This window comes from Chroicocephalus ridibundus, chromosome 11 (genome assembly GCF_963924245.1).
Source record: "Chroicocephalus ridibundus chromosome 11, bChrRid1.1, whole genome shotgun sequence".
NCBI lineage: Eukaryota > Metazoa > Chordata > Aves > Charadriiformes > Laridae > Chroicocephalus > Chroicocephalus ridibundus.
Window position 1 is genome coordinate 16,206,257 of NC_086294.1, and position 19,368 is coordinate 16,225,624.

The following is a 19,368-nucleotide window of genomic DNA, read 5'->3' on the forward strand; positions in this document are numbered from 1 at the left end:
TTGGTATAGGGTTGGAGGAAACAATGCTTTGACTCAGTTTTTCTTCAGTCTGGAAAATAGGGGCAACTTCAGCATGTGTTATGAAATGTATCTGTACAAAACAAATCACTTTCTTAAGCTTAAAATTAATTCTTGAATTCCTCTAGTTTGAATAAAATTGCATGTGTTAAGTCAATGACTGGAGAAAGGGAAATGTAACATTCATGGTAAATATTTACAGAGCTCCTTTTGCTTCTGTTGTCTATATGCTGAAAAAGCTTTCTTGGAGTGCACACAGAAAACCCTACTTCAGTCTGCCCAAGGCTGGATAAAGGAAACATTACTGTTAATGTTGATCATAAGCATATTGAGGTTAAGTGTTCTTTATTGAGTGGGATTTGTGTGCTGTGGCTGCAGTGTGACTCTAGGAAAGGGAAGAGTAGAGCTCGCTACCAGTTCTGCTACTACTATTCCCGAAGAATTTTTTTGTTTGTTTGTTTTTTTAGGAAGCACTGGTGTCCTATCGTATATTAACAAGTTAAACTTTGATGCTACGTGTTTGTCTCTGTGGTCTTAACACTGTATCTTACTTTGCAAAGAGGAAGTCAAAGTATTACACTTAAATGTGACCTGTCTATGCCTAGGTTATTCTCTCTACGTTTTTCTGTAGCTGTGGTCACCTCTGCGTCTCAGAAATCATGCTGCTCTGAATCTCAATATAACAAAGTATGGCTTTAACAATGGTATCAACAGATATGTCAGAATGTATATTTGTTTGCTGTCATTGTGAATGACATCCATCTCCTGGGACTGTTGAAGTTCTTGTATATTAGGTGTCTGGAAAAGCCTATATTTCAATGTAACTAGGTTTTTATTAAGGGGATTCTACAGTTAATATGGATTCATATATTTTTACCAGACTCCAAGGGAATCTTTGCTAATATCTGGTTTAGTCTCCTGGGGAATGCAGGCTTAGGATTTCACTTGTTAATTTCTACATCCAACTTGATGTGAGAATTTGTCAGTATTTGAAAATGGCAAATTGAATGAAGGACCGACAAATTAATCCAAAACGACTTTTAATTAGGCACAGATTTATAGCAAGGGACATCTTTCAACAGTCTCCTTCCAAACCGAGACCTTGTATTAATCTCATTTCTTGAGCTTAAAGCTTTTATTTCATTTTATGTAGTTTTTTTGGGTTTTGGTTGTTTTTTTTTTTTTTTTTTTTTTGAAGCCTGGACTCCTTGTAACTCCTCTTCTTGTCTCCTTTCCCCAGTCTCACAGTCAGAGAAATTATTTTTCTTCCTGTGGAAAATGTTCATGAAGATTACCTCTTTCATGTGTTAAGGATTCACAACTGAAAATGCCTTTTTAGACTTTCTGAAAATGCTAACAAAAACTGTAAAGCCTCAAAACTCTTTTCTATAGGAAGAATCATTTTATGGAAAAAACCCTCTTAACCAGTCCTCTGCCAAGCAAAAGCAAATAGTATAAAGTTCATGCAAGGTTTTAGGTATCCTTCTACTCAACGTTTTTAATGGTTCTATTTAATTACTTCAAAACTAGCATATTACGAATGTGTGTGATTATCCATGAAACCTTTTTATGTGGCAAATTAACAGAGACTACTAATCATCTCCTACTAAGCTTTTTCCAAAGTGAAAATATAAAAAGCTTGCCTCTATAATTAAGCTCTTTTTAACTTATCTTCAACCAAAGTGATTTACTGCATCGTAATCTTCTGTGAGAGGTTCTGTGTCCACAGATGAAGACATGAATAGGTAGAGTTGCTGCCAATGTAGCAGGTATAGTAGAGACAGCACGCTTCTTGCATGCAGGGATGTTAGAAGAAATTTGGTCCTTGCTTCGTGGCTGTGGTGTTGGGGATAGATTGTTAAAACCTTTGTGAAAAACCTGCCTGGTGAGATGCAGCATTACAGTATTAACTGCTATGTATGGGGTAAATTAGCATTTAATTCATAATTGTAGAATTGTAGGTAAACTGTCTTTCCATCTTTCCTTTGTTCCCAAGCTGTAACTATATACACATCCTTACCTAGATGAGGTTCTTGATATGGGCTTTGCACAGGAGGCTGGAGTATAGAAGTGATGTTTCAGTTAAAATCTTCTTGGGTCTGATACTACAGCTACTAGAGAGCAGGTGGCCCAGTTCATACCCTGTAAATCAGCAGAAGCAAGGTTGTAGTAATTATCATAATTACCTTTAGTAGCTTTCTGAATTTTATGTCATGTTATATAAATAAAATCGCACAAATATTTACATAAGTGTGTCCTTATGTACAGTAGGAGAAAACACTGCATGTATGGAGCTGAGATTTGATTGTTTTGGGTGTGACTACTTTAAAGTCTGTACATGCATGGAGCACAAACATCTGTGCACACTTATGTGCATATAAATCTGTCATAATGTTGCAGTACTGGGTCGGTTTCTTTACAGATGATATATAATTGAATATAAAATATTAAATTGGGCTTCTCTGAAGTTTTTCAGTTATTCTTTTCAAAATCAATTGGTTGGTCAGCCTTATTGAGCTATGGTCCAATATGGCCTGATTTGAGAAGACAGCTATTGATCTTTTTTTTTAGTATGACCCATATTTCTTTTGAGCAAAGACAGCATGGTAGTTGCACTTAATGGCACAGCAGTCATTACTCTTCCGTGAAAAGGGAGCACAGAAGTATACCTCATTTGATGTCTGCATTACAACTACATAATCAGGCTAAATTTTTAAGTCTGACTGAATTTAATAGTGTGAAATGATGACCTGTCAACGTTTTCAAAAGGCCTCAAGGGATCTAATAAAAACAATACTTTACAATACAATCTTTTCACATGATTTGAACACAATTTGTAGAGTATTCAAGTGCTTCATTTTTAAAAACAAGCAGAGCCTGTAAATGAATAGTAAGACCAGTGTGACTGATCTGTTGTGAAGCACGTGCTGTTGAAAATCTTGTATATTTTTCCAGCTGTCCAGTATCAATAATGATGTAACATCTGATGTATTAATAAGCTTTCAGTATAATCTCAACTTGATATTCCTGTCTGTCTTCCACCCCTTTTTCCTTTTCTGCCATGGGCTTTCTATGTGACCAATGGCAAAATCTTAGCTCTGCCCTAAGTTCCATTTTATAGCTGGGGATAATAGTTTTTCTCTTCCTCACAACTGTGTGTTGAAGCTGTAAAAAAGAAAGGACAGAGCTCAGGATCTGCGGTAAAAGGTAATTTATTATTCACCTAATGCATATATTGAATGTGGCTTGATACATACCTAAGTAACTGACTAAGTCTAGTTTAGTAAATATCTAAAACATAAAAACTAAACCAATATAAATAATTACTAGAAAAAGAAAAAAGTAAGCAAGCTGGAGTCTGGAGGAAGGAACCCCAGCTATTTCCTTTATATGGATTTGAGGCTTCGAACAGCAGACGCTGGGGATATGAGAGTCAAATTAGACCTCTTGATATTATGAAAATAAATGTTAAGGCCTCGATCTTTCGATCAAATCTGTCGAGAAATCCTTTGGCTTAAGAGGAGTTCGAGTGCAAATTCGACACCTAAGTGTGAAGTGAATTCTTATGAGTCTTAGAAAGCATTTATTATGTGACTAGCCATACGCATTATTGTAATAGGTCACACTGCAGCATCTCATTGTGTTCATAGAGGCTTGGCACAGAAGGCATAGAGTAAGTGTCCTCTTAGTGTTAGGCCTGTCTTTAATCAAAATTATATGAACAGACTAATTCTATTACTTCTACTTGGAGTTATGTCTATTACATTATTAATTCTTATATATGAAAAGGTAATAAGTTCAACTAGCTATGGATTAAACTGCAAAAATGAAGAAAAAAGTTAAATGAACTTAGAAGATCTAGTATTACACCGTACAAGGAATTTCTATGAAGTTGAAAGCTAAGAATCTTGGCATGAACTCTGGTTTCAGTGGATGTTTATGCATGGCAGGCTGACAGACCACGTTCTGAGCATTAACTAAGCCGTTTCTCTAAATTTTATTGCTTACAGAATTTCAGTTCAGGCTATCATGTTAAAACCCCCATGCATTATATGCCTGGAGATCCTCTAAGAATCTGCATGCCTAAGAAGCAAGGCATGAAATATCATCTCTGCGTATACCTTTCTCAGGCTTGTTGTGGATAAATAGTTATGTATAACTATCAGCAACATGAATAGTTATATAAAAGTGGATTAGATAATATAATAGATTTCCCAGGTTGGTCACAGACTACTATCTCCTGATATGATCCACTAAAAGGACAATTTTGTCAGTTATTCATGTACATTTGCCTTTCTGAGCCTATGAGTTCCTCCTCGCGCTTGATCAGAAGTGCAGTGTTAGGTGACAAAGCAAATACAGGGCTAGGAACTGGGGGACCTGTGTTGTTCCAGCTTTGCGACTGATGAATTGTTGGACTTTGGGCTGGCTCTTCACACTTCTGCACAGATTTTCCCCTTGTTTCACTTATCTTGCTCTGATTTGTTTAGCCCAAAATTAGAAGTGTGGCAGTGAAACTTGATAGCAGAGAGTTGGAAAACACGACCAATACTGAGAAGGGTTGGAATACCGAGCAGGCAGAATTGGAAGACCTTGAGAACACAAGTAATAGAAATGAAATGAAATTTAAAAGTACAAAGTAGAAGGTCATGGAATGGAGAGCTAACACAAATTTATTCTGGGTCCTGGCAGCTCAGCTTGAAATAGATGGAGGGAAAACCTGTGTACTTCTATTGATTTGCAGAGTTATTCTAAGTAACGAAAGTAATGCTACTCTGAGGAGAGCAAACGTATTGTAGAATAGCATAAAATGAAAGATTTCTGGTTCTGTTGAAGAAATAAAATTGTACACTGTATAGGACAGAATACTTAATCAGGAATATCGTGAACACTTCTGATCACTGAAATTCAAGAAAGACAATTTTTTTATGGAGTTGGTGAGCCAAAGGCCTTCCAGCATCCTAGGGGAAAAGACCCTGTTTTAAATAATATACTCTATTAGTTTACTCATACAAAGGTAATTGTGTAAGAGTGGATTTGCTTCAGAATGTTTATTGAGAGAGGGAGAGCAAAAGTTTCCTTGGTTGAAGTTGAGATAAATAAGTAGATAACTGGTGACCAAAATAACCCTATTCCTGAATTTAGGAATAAGGTTATGACTCCACCCACAGTTATGTTTTAAAAAGTTATCTTAATGAGCTCTTCAGTTTCAATATGTCACTTGTATGTTATAAAAAAAGATTATGGTGTAGTAAACTGTAATAAAAGAACCTGGATTTTGGGATTCTAGAGGCCTTGGAATTTTATATCCCATGTGTCTTTTCGACAAGTTGAAAGCCTCTTGCAGATTGTTGTCATGCTCCCTATCCCTACAACTTCTAGTGTGGTGGAACCTGATCTGTGATACCCAAGTGTCCCCTGATCCTTTGAGATTTTTGAGCTAGCGGTTCATTTGTGTAGACCGGGTTCTTTCTGCTGTCTCTTCCCTGGACAGTACATGCCTTCAATGTGATCTCACTACTAAGGACTCAACCAATTTCAAGATATCACCTGATACACTAGATTCTAAGGAGAAGCTATTTAGTTTGGGATTGCATTTTTTTTTTCTATGTTGTATCTATGCCTACAGGCAGAATAAAGTATTTTTCTGCCAACAATTTATTACCAGAACATCACACTTTCTACTTTTTTCACCTCAAATGTAAGCATAGGTTTTTCTGTGATTCAGTGATCAATACATATATTCCTGGAGAACTGTTCAGGCCCTGCTAGTTATGTAGTAGTGAAAATAGTCATAAGGAAGGGTACAGTACACTTGAAGAATACCTACTAGCTGGGTAATGGATGTACCCAATCCATAAAGTGGCTGGGTTATGTGGTGGGACACAGGCGCCTCAGGCTTGCTTCTCAGGGGTTTATCATTCCAAGCCCACCTTCAGATTTTATTGAAGGTGAAGACTGTGTGTATGGATTCTGGTGGATCTTGACTGAAGTACAACTGAGTTGAAATGTGATTTAGAAGTCTACCCACTGTAGCATAGGTTGCCTCTTAGGGCAAGCCTTACTCAAAAGAGGGACAAGGCTGGAATATAAATGTGATTGAAAAGTACAGCTGAAATGTACTTGCCAAAGCTGTGTGAAGTTTAAAAGAATAGCAAAACATGAGCCTGAATCTGTGCAAACGTAATTCATAATCAACTTCTTACAAACAGAAGAGAGATGCTTCCTAAAAATGCCCTTCTCAAACTTGACACTTCCCTTCTGCAGTGGACAAGGGGAAAAATAATGGTGTTTATGTCAGAATAATTAACTCGGAAGGTACAGAGCACCAGCTTTTTGTAATTAACCGGCACTTATCCAGCTTCCTTAGGAATTACCGAAGACTCCAAAGCTAAATAGGTCAGTAGAAAACTAGAGTGTTAGTTTCTGTATTATATGTTTCAAATTATAACTTGAACTGTTTCCTCACTTACAGAAATGTTCTGTAGGCTGCAGTCACAAATCATATCCCTGCTATGGAATTCTGTAGGTTTTCACTAATATGTTTTACAGGTTTTTAGAGTAAGCATTCCTGTGTTCTGCTGCTGCCCGCCCCCATCCCCCCCCCCCCCAAAAAAAAAAAAAATAGGATTTCTGTTCTGTGGGGCTCACTTTTATTACAAATTTAAACTGCAATTTTGTCAGATTCCTGGGAGGTGAGTTTTCCATTATGTTTCTGGATGTAGACTGTGTGTTTTAAGAGTTGTAGTGGGAGCTATATAGAAATAAAATGATGTAAGTAGCATGCTCCACCTTTGTAAGGACGTAAGAGAAATCTCTTGTTTCTTGATGACCATGAGGTTAAAAATGAATAGAAAAACAGAAGAGCCAGTTTTGATGTATTGTAATGATGGCACCTTTGTGCATGGGGGGGTGAAAAAAAACAGCAAATCAAAACCGGATACACAGTTGTGAGGTAGATTTTGTTTATATATTTCTCAAAACTCACTCTTGTAAAAGGAAAAAAGAGGGGAGTGGAAAACCCACACCAATGAGCCATGCGTCATGTCAAGCCATGTCAGTGTGTACAAAATGGGTGGATTGAAAATAGTCATAGGAGGCTGAGTTCTGATGTCTGTTAGCGTAACAACTGTTATCAGACTCACATATACATGGATAAATAAAACAAGTTTTATTTCAGGTAGGTTGTCCGGGATTAGGGTTGAGAAAATCAGGCTTATTATTCTTAAGTGCCAAATATTAAAGTTTAGTTATGATACTATGTTTTGAACATCAGGGAGATTATTGGCTTTTTTTATCTCAGATACTTTAACTGTTTGCTCTATAGTTATGGTTTTAACTAGGAGGCTAGAAATATGTAATTTCAGTCAGCGTGTCTTTAACAATGTGTGCATTTTTTGTGTATAAAATATGACACTGTCTGAATTTGGGGTGAGACAGCTGAGCTGCTTTTACAAGAGGGAAATGGAGGTCAAATGTGACATCTCGGGTATGAAAACTTTTATTTTAGATACAGTCTGTTTATTCAAGGCTGTTTTATTATTTCTTTCCTTGTGTAACCAAAAAAGAGATTCATCCAAAAGAACTGTAGTGAAGTCCTGGTTACGTTGAAGCTGATGACCAAATTCCCAAAGACTTCAGTGAGGCCTGAGTTTGATTCTCATATTCCTCATCTTCCTGTGCTCTTAGACAAAGAACAACTGTACGTGAAAGACCAGTTAGATTAAACAGTTCTTTTTGGCTTTTGGAGGACATTGTGTAATTGGAAAAAGCTGAAAGATTAGGTGTCTGACCAGCATAAATAGAAGAAGCTCTGTCAAAGTCCCTGGAAGAATCAAACTATCTGAAAATCAAACATCTACAGTCTACAAAGTACACATTTTATAGATTCCAACCAAAACAAGAAAGTGGAGTTGACACAGAGCAAAGTTAAGGTAATGCTGCTGTGTCTGGTGTGAATTTCTGTACTTCCAACACTTAACTCTGTCTCATCTTAACACAGGGCCTTACTCCTGCTAAGTTACCAAGCTTAAGTAGTCTGTCATCAGGTAGATAACTCCAGCAGTTATCATTGGTGGATTTTCAGGTTGGCAGCTAAAATTGAATTACGCATTTGGGCTGAACATCTAATGTCTAATGAGTTCCAATGCTGAGATATGATTCAAAATTCAATTTACAGATTAAGTGCTAAGCTACTGAATAGAGGTTTTGGCAGGGAGTAGATTGGTCTTTATCTGTCACTTCTATAGCTTCGTTTGTAATCCAGGGTAACAGAAAATCATTCTCATTAAAAAGGTACAAGGGGGCATCAATTAATTTTGTGATCTTAGCTGTCCTCTTAATGAACTTAGTGTCATAAATCCACTTCACTGATTGCTTTCTCCTGGGCAGATAGAAAATACTTTATTAAAAATTACTGTTAAACTGTATTCAGACTGGTTTTCAAAAGAGGTCTCAATATATCATGGCTTATAGTTGAATTCTGACATTGGGATTGCTAGAGGTAGTGATACGTGTCTGTCTATGCAGGCTATTTTGAAACTGTCTAGTCAGGAAGTTCAGCTGTATATATAATTTCATTTGAAATTTCACAGCACATTCTGTGAATAGTTTTTATGTGCTTTTTAGCTTGGAGATCCTTCCTTCCCTGAGTTTCATTGGCTACTCAGAAGTTTATTTCAGCATTGTCTTACAGTGTTTGTATATTGTTTGTATATATATCCTCTCAGCCTTTCTCTTCAAGTTGTAGCAGTTAGACAACTTGAACCTGAACAGAATATTGAGGTAGAGAGGTAGAGGCAGCTGCAGTCACTGGAGTTTGGGGCGGGCGGGGGATGCTTACATTTTATAGATGGAGTGGGCGGAAGGCTGAAAATCATAATTGCAGGATTAAGAAGAGAGGTGGAGTTCCTTGTTCAAGGGAGTGAGTGGAGAACATTGATTTTAGAGTAGTGTTTCTGTATATACTGCGGATTTTGAGGTTCTTGGTAGAATTTGATTACAATTGGTAAATATTAATAAAAATCAATTTTAGAGAATTCATAAATGCGGTGACAGGGATTCCACCTCCCTCTGTATTTTCAGCCCCATAGCCGGGGTAAACAGTTTCAAATTTTCTTGTGCTGTCACTCTAAAACCACAGAATTAAAATATTTCCACTGAACTGTACTATACAGGAACTGAAATATTTGCCTTTCCATATTATTCCAATGTGTTTTGTCTCCCTCCTATTTCTGGGAGTAATTTCAGTAATCCCTTTATCTGAAAAATTTACAGTATGTACAAATCTATTGCAGTGATACCTTAAAGGAACTGTTCTAAGATATGGTCGCTTTATCCAAGTCTGTTGTACTTTGAACACTGGTTTCTAGGAGAAATCTGTTAGTATGAGCCAATATCTAATATACTGTAAGCACTTGCACTCCTTGCTCTCCCGGGAGTTTTGCAGAGTGTGTTCATCTGCAGCGGTGCGCACAGCCGAGCTTTCTTGGGCTGAACCTGCCCTTGGGAGCCCACACTGTGCACAGTGGGTGAAGGCTCCTTCATCTCGTTTAAGAATACCTAGGCTTTTTGTGCCATAAGGAGGTGTATATTTAGATTAGACAGATGTGGAAGCAGAGAATAAAGTTGCTTCGGAGTTATCCATCAAGCTAATGCCAGATCTAACAACAAAATTTATGTCATGTAAGTCCCAGGACAGTGCTTTTCTACTGAGCTATGTACGGTGCTGGAATACAGAAAGACAAAGCTTAACAGGTCTGTATTCTTCCTTTAGATATATGTGCCAGTATTTGACAGCACTGTTTATTGGGTCTAATTCATTTCTGGTTTGATAACATAAGCTTCACTCAAGGTATATAAGGGATAACAGTTGTCTGTTTTTTTCTAAGTGAAGCCAGGGTAACCAATCTTTTTGATGATAGCTAGACATTTGTTATTTATTTAATACGAGGTAGGTGCACCTCTCATTTGATATCGTATTGAAGGGGGACTAGGTATTTCCTGTTGAAGCAGGGATTTTATGCAAAACAGATTTCTTATGTGTCATTTTATTTTAATGTTAAACTACATCTGGTGAAACTGATGACTTAGAAATTTTAAATCTACTAATCTTTTTAAAATTTGTTTCATATGAATAAAAAAGAAATTGCTTCACATAAAAGAACACAGGAGTGCTGCCTTCAGTAAGGATATCTATAGCCACTGGATAATTAGTGATTTAAATACAGAATTGTCTGCCACATTCCTTAAACACAACCACGAATCTCCACATTATGATTCACTCAGGACAACAGAATCCAAAAAGAAATCATGTCACATTTAATTAGAATAAATATAAACTGGAAAAATACTGCACAACTGTCAGTTATGCATATAATTGCAGTTCTGCAGGATGAAGGAAACTGGTAAACCAGATATATTTTCTCATAAGGAGGTACATAGTAATTCAGATCAGTGGCCACAGATTTATTAGTCTCCTCATGCTTAAATAGCAAAGTTAAATTGGATCTAACAAGACGCTTAATGTTTTATTTTCATTGGAGTATGAGGCAAGATGGACTGAAATGATGATCCTTATGTGATACAAATGTCTATTTTTATATCTAGTCTCCTTTTATTTCTCTAAAGCCTTTGGCTCCTCTCATAAAGAGTTGCTTTGTGTCTTATCTTAATAAATGTTAAAATGATTTGCAGAGCAAAGATTTTGTGGCTTCTAATGAACTTCTTATAACCTGAGATGAAGGGTAATTTCTGCCTCCTCCCAGAGATAGCACTGTTAGAGATTGAGAGTAAGCATTTCCTATCCACGTGCAATGCCCTGTAAAAGGGAAAACAAGACTGAACATCAGTACAAGAAACTTTAATGGGTATAAATGGACAATTTTTGAGCTTTCATAAAAAGATAATATAAACAATTTTAGAACCATTTTAAAATATATTGAAACTTCTACTTCTAAAGCAACATCTGCCATCACAAATAGTCCCACCTCTGTATGTAAAGGAAAAAAAATCCAAACAACTTCTTATGGGCCATATTCTGATATCAGTATTTTTTTAAGTAATTGCAAAGCCTCAGGATTAGTTTCTCTTGAGATACTCCATCCATGGTTTAATGGCAGAATATGGCCCCAAGAATGAGCAATATTCTATTACTGCAGGGCCCCTTACAAATAGAGATAGAGGTGGCACGTTCTCAGCATGGCTGGAGTTTTCATTAGCAATGAAAGAAGCTGCAAACTTGGAAGCTATTTTGAAACCTACCTCCATCATTGCAAAGCCATTACTGATATATCAGGGATGGTGCAGTTCATGTATTCCATCCAGAATGATGCAAGACTGTCTATAAAATTTGAACTCAATAAGGAGATATGTAGATATAAAATAAGATAGTAAGCTGAAGCCTTAGGGCCTGACTGATTTTTAAAGCTGAAGCTTCCTCAAATTAAGAGTTACTGAAACTGCAATGGTGGAATAAATGTGTTTTCCTCAGTTATTCCTTAAAAAGAGACACTACAGGTGCAAGCAAATGGGGGAGAAAAACCACAAAACCAGAAATAAAACAATAAAAAGCCCCAAAACACACAATCTGTGTCATACGCAAATGAATGCTGGATGATTTAGCAGATCCAGCCAGAGGAGTCATGGCTGTGATGGAGACTTGCTCCATTAGGTGAGAAATCATGGTTGGAACAGTCTTTTCTGAAGCCCAGAGATCTCTCCTCATGGAAAATGCCTGTCAGAAAGAGGAAATGAAGAACATGACGTATGTCTGTGTACCTAGGTAATGAATTTATAAACACAGACAGAATGGAAAGGAAGTAAAGGAAAAACATGTTTTGCTCCATTAGAGAGGATTCCAAGAAGGCAGGTTGATGGTGGTGTTATGGTTAGAGGGAGAGGAGAGCAGGAAGGGCTTTAGAGAGTATACAACTGAAAGCTAGTTAGCTGCTGATCAGTATCCTGCATGACCCTGACCTGGGCAGCAAGTGTTCTTGTGAGCAAAGCTACTGGTAACCCCCACTTAAGAAATGTGTGTGATTCTGGCAACAGTTGCGAAGATTGTCTTGCTGACTATACACAATACATTTTGGACTCCAAGCAATCACCGCTGGCTTATTGCCAGATGAGAAGCTATAAGCGTCTGCCCTTATGTGGTCTTACTACTGTGTGACTTGTGTGCTGTGTGGCGGGTGGTATTGCTTTTAATTTGACATAAACAACAAAGATGCATTGTAGAAAGAATATGTGTGCTTTAATCACTTTTTTCCTTGCAATGTAGTTGCGGATATATGTAGCATTCATAATTAGCAGAGGAACAGATGGCAAAAGCTTGGTTTAAAACAGAGCATCCACTGAGAAATCGTGTGCTGCTGCAAGCTTATCTGGGAAGCAGTTTGCTCTGTTTCCTGGGATGGTGCTCTAATACAGTGGTGCAGGAGTAAAGAAGGAAAAGAATTTGTAACAGTTGGTGTAATTCAGTGTGTAGGACATATACAAAGCATGAAAAACATCTAAACTTTCAAAACATCTCCTGGATGCTAGTGTCTCATGCTGCACAAGGATGTCAACCTTTATTGTCCTGCATATCTGAAACCCGTTATGTATGCGTTCATGTTTAGAGGGTAAATATAAAAAAAAGTCCATAGGATTTCTCCTTTCCTTGTCCTTATTTCTGCACAGAAGGGAACAATTCTGTTCTCTGCCCACATTTTGGTAAGTATTGTACTGTAGCTTATTTAAAACAAAACAAAAGCCCTAAAAAACAAATCAAAACCCCTTTCTATATTTTGCTTGTGTGCTTCCAACAATTGCAGTGTGCTGCAATTTTTCAAAGCTAGAAAACATGAGAGGATTTTGTCAGCACTTCACCATGACACTTGTTTCACATAGAAAGCCAGAGGGCAAAACAAAGTGGTTTCTTTTGGTCCATGTAATCTTTTTAGAAAGCAGTGGTAGCCCTGCAGGCACAATCACTGAGATTCGTATGAGGTAATGTTCAGAATGATGAGATCTCAGATGTAAAGGCTGATTGATTAGTTGCGTGATTCCATTCTCCAAATTCAAAACTTAAAAATACTTGATTTTAAGGAGAGGCAGGAGCAAGGAGGAGAACAGAAGGTTGCTAAAACGAAAAATACTCTAAATATGTTTTTCATCAGTAAAGTAAAAACATGGTATTCTCTACCCAAAGGAGCTGGATGGATTATTGCAACCATCCAGTCTAGTCAAGATCACATTTTCATTTTTCTTTTTCCCCCCTTTTTTTTTTCTTTAAGATAATTGAACTCATGTTGAAATGTTCATCTCTGTGAGATGACCCGTATTTACCTTCAAGTCACGGTCAATTGGGTATTCTTTTAGTCTGTGAAACTATTTTATATCACTCTTCCTCCCTGCAGACTCTGTGGATACAGACCTAAAATATTTCTGTGAAAACAGTGGTGCCATTCCCTCTATGTATGGAATATTTTGGGCAGTATCTGTAATAGCCAATGAAATGATCTTTGATAGCTCCTATTTTTCTCCATACGCTGAAATATAAATTTAAATATGTTGTGAACTGAGTCCTCTTTTTCCATTATAAACTCCCTGTGTCTCCTCACAATAAGTAATTCACAGAATAAACATGTAGTTTTGTGTTTGCCTAGACATCTCTGTAATTGCCAATTTTCATGTAAAACTGGCTCAGAATTTTTCCAGTGTGAAAATTAAAGTTTCCAACTTGTGCCAGTTTCTTCATTGTCAAGATTTAATTAATTGTTTGTGTTTATTCAGTTTAATTGTCAGGTTTTTAAATTCTTGAGTGTATTTAGATCGTAATGTATTTAGATCTTGGGGTAGAAACACTTCTATGTGTTTGATCATGCAGAAGCCAGCTCACAGGGGACTGTCATCTTCACAAGGGCTGCTGACCAGTACAAATTTTATAATAGAAATAATTAAACTTTGTCACCAATTGATGTCGTCAGTAATAGAACTAAATGAAAATATCTGTGTCAGTATGGGGTCTTTTTTTGTTGAAAACCTCTGTGCCTTCTCAGTATACTGCTCAGACTAGAAATAAACTTCAGCTAAGTTTATTGAAAGAACAGCACTTTACAGAGTTTTACTTCTTCTGGGCCCTGTGTACTTTCCCTTTCCTCTTTTAGACCTCGTAAAACCAGTTCACGTTCAGGAGTAGCCTTTTCTAAGTTAGCTGAAGTATTTTCAATTTAGTATTGAATGAAGTATTTTCAATGTAGAGATTATCAAAACAGTCACAACCATCAAGCTCTTGGGTAAAAGCATTCCAGTCATTTTAGTATTCAGCTACAAGAACTACAAAAGCAATATAATTTCAGTTGCCCCATAACAGAACTAAGCCTGAGCTGTTTCAAACTTTAGTCAGAAATAATTCCTTGACCAAGAGTTTTCAGAAATTGAGTTTATTACAACCACTTGAGCCAACAGGTTCATGAGTCGTGAACTTTGCCCAGAAGAGTTCCACTCTCTTCCTCATCTTTGGAGCTAAATTGGTGTGTTTCTAAAATGCCTTTTCTCATAGTGTTTCCTGAACACCACATCGGTGGCTCTTAGTTGCACGATCATGGCTTCAGAAGCAGATGTTTCTTAATTGCTGAAGCATGGAGTAGCAAGGCGAAATGACTTATCACCCAGGATCTGAAGTTACTGCAGCTGTGCTACTTGCAGCTTCAACTGCCTTGAAAGGCTGAGGAATTGCATAGCATTCACTATAATGGCAGGGTTTACTGTTACCTGCTGAGCTGCAGAATTGTTCCTTTCAGGTTAGACTATAACTTGCACTAATGTGACTGTGCAAAAAATGGAGACCACCTAACCTACTCTCCCAGTACTACTAGCAGAGTAGTACTTAGGACTGTTTATTGATTGGCTGCGGATACTTTGAGAAACCATGGGGGACATACCAGAAGAAGGTCCAGGGAGTTGGAGACCTGACTTGTTCTTTTTAAAATGATCATTAAGCTACTCTACTCAGCAGTAAAACATGAAAAATATGCCTGGTATGGTGTTACAGGAAACCACGTGAAATCCAATGACTGGGAGTAAACAGCTTATTGTTAACAATTAGAGGGAATGGCAGGAGGAAAAATAAAAAGAAATTTCATAAAGAAATTTTTCATTTGCTGCCTAGGGAGTGTTTCTTTCTGCAGGAAGGGAAAATGCAAGTTGTTGCTCACTTTGTTCCAAAACACTGTATGGAGTGAATTCCTGATTTGGAGCAATGGCTGCCTTCATGAGCTTTCTAGCAAGGCAAATGCAGTGTTAACTCAAGCCGTCTAACACTTACACCCTGCTGTGATCATACAACTCTCTCCTTCCACCCCCTTTACATATACCAGTGGCAGGGCTTGGCCTTTACCTGCTTACCATTTCTGAGCATTAAAAATCCTTTCTTCTGGGCCCGTACACAGAGACCACATAGGTAAGAGATGGATAGTCACTTCCTTTATATTCCTGGTTAGAACACAGCAACTACCTGGCCTTTTATCCATGTCTTCCGGTTTATCACTCCTTGTAAATCTGATACTGATTCTATTATCTTTTGCTTTCACATGCACACAGTATGCAAGTAGGAAAAGCTAGAGCGCTACAGGAGTAGCAGCCTCGTCATTTGTGTTACATAAATTGTTTTATTTTTATTTTCAGCTTTCACTTTCTGAAAAGCAAAGCAAAATATATGGATTTTTATCTCTAAGTATTGTTTGTACTCTACTGGATATAAGAAAAATGTGGCTGTTTTCCAGAGGTAGACCTTAGATCATACTTCAGAAATTCATGGTAAATTCTCCAAAGTGAAGAGTGGGAGCTATTGCTGTAATTTGAATAAAAACGATAAGAAAACACCAGACTAAAAGTCATGGTGAGCCTCACTTAACAAATGAAATGTCAACCTACCAGCCAGCATTAAAAAGAATATCCAACTGATGCTTCTTTTATCCCTGTACAATTTGCAAGGCTCCTAGATTGGTGCTGGAGAGAGCATTGGTACTTGGCCTGGGTATGACTGCACATAAGAGGACAAGGCCATTAAATCATTCGGCATTTCTGACAGTTTTATCTCGGGAGAGCACTGGGATTTCTGCGTGTCTCTGTTGAGTAGGATGGCTGCTCTCAGAGACGAATCCTAATGTGCTTGAGACCTGAGTGGAAAGGGTCCACTGGCATTTTCAAGTCTTTCAGAAGTTCTGACAGTATGAAGCACTACTGTCTCTATTACTGAGATTCTGAGGGTAAAAAAACCCTGAGGTTAAACCAACCAAACAACCCAGATTAAAACTGGCTTGTTTGCATGAAAATTATTCACACTTAGAGGTGATTAATTCAAACCATCGTCTAAGATCATAGAATCATAGAATCATAGGGTTGGAAGGGACCTCTGGAGATCATCTAGTCCAACCCCCCTGCCAGAGCAGGGTCACCTAGAGCAGGTTACACAGGAACACGTCCAGGTGGGTTTTGAACGTCTCCAGAGTTGGAGACTCCACCACCTCTCTGGGCAGCCTGTTCCAGTGCTCTGCCACCCTCAGGGTAAAGAAGTTCCTCCTCATGTTTAGGTGGAATTTCCTATGCTCAAGTTTGTGCCCATTGCCTCTTGTCCTGTCCCCGGGCACCACTGAAAAGAGCCTCGCCCCATCGTCCTGACACCCACCCTTTAAGTATTTATAAGCGTTGATAAGGTCACCCCTCAGACGTCTTTTTTCCAGACTGAAGAGACCCAAATCCCTCAGCCTTTCCTCATAAGAGAGGTGTTCCAGTCCCCTAATCATCTTTGTAGCCCTCCGCTGCACCCTTTCCAGCAGTTCCCCGTCCCTCTTGAACCGGGGAGCCCAGAACTGGACACAGTACTCCAGGTGCGGCCTCACCAAGGCAGAGTAGAGGGGGAGGATGACCTCCCTTGACCTGCTGGCCACGCTCCTCTTGATGCACCCCAGGATGCCATTGGCCTTCTTGGCCACAAGGGCACATTGCTGGCTCATGGTCATCCTGTTGTCCACCAGGACTCCCAGGTCTCTTTCCACAGAGCTGCTCTCCAGCAGGTTAGCACCCAACCTGTACTGGTGCATGGGGTTGTTCCTCCCCAGGTGCAGCACCCTACACTTGCCCTTGTTGAACTTCATAAGGTTTCTCTCTGCCCAGATCTCCAACCTGTCCAGGTCTCTCTGTATGGCGGCACAGCCTTCCGGTGTGTCAGCCACCCCACCCAGCTTGGTGTCATCAGCAAACTTGCTGAGGGTGCACTCTATCCCCTCATCCAGGTCATTGATGAATATGTTGAACAGGACTGGACCCAGCACTGACCCCTGGGGAACACCACTCATCACTGGTCTCCAACTAGACTCTGTGCCCCTAATCACAACCCTCTGAGCTCTATCTTTCAACCAGTTTTCTATCCACCCCACTGTCCATTCATCTAACCCACACTTCCTAAGCTTCCCTATGAGGATGCTGTGGGAGACCGTGTCAAACGCCTTGCTTAAGTCAAGGTAGACCACATCTACCGCCCTCCCCTCATCTATCCATCTAGTCATGCCATCGTAGAAGGCTATCAGGTTAGTCAGCATGATTTCCCCTTGGTGAATCCATGCTGAGTACTTCTGATAGCTTTCCTTTCCTCCACGTGCCTTGAGATGACACCCAGAACGAGCTGTTCCATCATCTTTCCAGGGATGGAGGTGAGGCTGACCGGCCTGTAGTTCCCCGGCTCCTCCTTCTTGCCTTTCTTGAAGACTGGAGTGACATTGGCTTTCCTCCAGTCTGCAGGCACCTCGCCTGTTCTCCAGGACTTTTCAAAGATGATGGAGAGCGGCCCAGCAATGACTTCCGCCAGCTCCCTCAGCACTCTCGGGTGCATCCCATCAGGGCCCATGGACTTGTGAATATCTAGATGATCTAATTGGTCCCTCACTCGCTCCTCCTCAACCCAAGGGAAGTCGTCTTCTTTCCCTGTTACTTTATTCAATGCCTGGGACTCCTGAGGGCTGGGCCGAGCAGAAAAGACCGAAGCAAAGAAGGCATTCAGTAACTCTGCCTTCTCCACATCCTCCGTCACCATGACTCCTGCCTCATTCAGCAGTGGGCCTACAACTTCTCTGGTCTTCCTTTTGCTTCCAATATACTTGTAGAAGCTCTTTTTGTTGTGCTTGATGTCCCTAGCCAGGTCTAATTCCAAGGCGGCCTTGGCTTTCCTTGTTTCATCCCTGCACGCTCGGGTGGCATTGTTGTAATCCTCCCAAGGGGTCAGTCCCTTCTTCCACTTATTATAAACTTCCTTCTTCCACTTGAGCTTTTTCTGAAGCTCCCTGCTCAACCATGCAGGTCTCCTGCGTCCCTTGGCCGATTTCTTTCTCTTAGGGATGCACCGATCCTGAGCTTGGAGGAAGTGGTCTTTGAATATCAACCAGCTTTCTTGAGCCCCTTTGCCTTCCAGAGCCCTAGCCCACGGGATCTCTCCAAGCAGTTTCTTGAAGAGGTCGAAGTTAGCCCTCCTGAAATCCAAGGCTGCGATTTTACTTCTTGTTGTTGTTTTGTGGATAGTACCCATGATCCTGAACTCAATCATTTCATGATCACTACAACCTAGGGTGCCCCCAACCTTAATGTCCTCCACCAATCCCTCTGTGTTTGTCAGTACCAGGTCTAGAAGTGCTCCTCTCCTTGTTGGCTCCTGGACCACCTGTGTCAAAAAGTTGTCATCAATGCCCTGGAGGAGCCTCCTGGACTGTGCATGCCTGGCTGTGTGGTCTTCCCAGCAGATATCGGGGTGATTGAAGTCCCCCATGAGAACCAGGGCCTGCGCTTGCGAGGCTACCTTCAGTTGTCTGTAGAAAGCCTCATCAGTCTCCCCATCCTGATCAGGTGGCCTGTAATAAACACCCACAACAGTGTCCCTCATATTTGCCTGTCCCTTAATCCTCACCCATAAGCTCTCAACCCGCTCTTCATCCGCCCCTAGTGAGAGCTCGATGCATTCCAAATGCTCTCTCACATAGAGTGCAATTCCACCACCACGCCTCGCTGGTCTGTCTTTCCTGAAAAGGACATAGCCATCCATGACAGCATTCCAGTCATGCGAGTTGTCCCACCACGTCTCAGTAATTTGCAGAGTTTTAAGCCTAAACATAACCTTGGGTAAGTTTTACTGTTTATTTTCATTGAAAATCTGTAGTATTTTTTCATCAAAAACGTTTTGGGAATCTGCATGCACATTTTATAAAGATGTCATCTGTAGAATGAATTTACCTTGTTCACGAAGAGCTTTTTTGTCATCAAAGATATATTCCAGAGCAAAGCAAGCTGCTTTTGTTACCATTGTCCTTGCTCTCAACT

General features: G+C 39.5%; 1 protein-coding gene across 1 annotated transcript in view; it reads left to right on the forward strand.

The window, feature by feature from the left end:
- Nucleotides 1-19,368, forward strand: part of SPOCK1 (SPARC (osteonectin), cwcv and kazal like domains proteoglycan 1) — a 311,679-nt gene that overhangs the window by 1,197 nt on the left and 291,114 nt on the right. The gene's annotated exons all lie outside the window — the stretch shown is intronic.